The sequence below is a fragment of the Arvicanthis niloticus genome, unplaced genomic scaffold (genome assembly GCF_011762505.2).
Source record: "Arvicanthis niloticus isolate mArvNil1 unplaced genomic scaffold, mArvNil1.pat.X pat_scaffold_128_arrow_ctg1, whole genome shotgun sequence".
Taxonomy (NCBI): domain Eukaryota; kingdom Metazoa; phylum Chordata; class Mammalia; order Rodentia; family Muridae; genus Arvicanthis; species Arvicanthis niloticus.
This window is the reverse complement of record NW_023045280.1, coordinates 61,461-61,947: the sequence shown is the minus strand read 5'-3', so window position 1 is coordinate 61,947 and position 487 is coordinate 61,461.

The window sequence follows — 487 nt, the reverse complement described above, 5'->3', positions numbered from 1 at the left end:
CAGATAAACTTAATCATCATTAAAATTCACCTATTTACATTTTGTTATGTAATGAAATGTATAATGTATAGATTTTATCGCATAAAGTTTCTAGTGTTTTATAACAGTAAGACATGGTATTACAATTTCTACCAAAAGATTTTACAGTTAACAAGTAAACACTGCTCCATAATGTATTCCAGCCACGCTTGTATTTGTTTTTAATAGATCTAATCTCTCAAGTTTGAAGGAATTTATTTTTCTTGACAAATATCAGGTATCCACCAAGGCATACTTGCATTGCTAAATGTATTTGATTATCTCCACATGATACCATGCCTTTCAGTTGTGGCAGAATAATTTGTTTAGATATTGATTTAAATTGTGTTTGTGAGCTCCCCAACCATGTCTTTCTTCTCAAGGAAAACTTCAAAACAAAGTGGATAAAACTGTCTCAATTAACTGCTGGTATCTATGAACGATCACAAGCTAACTCTTTTGAGGGAAG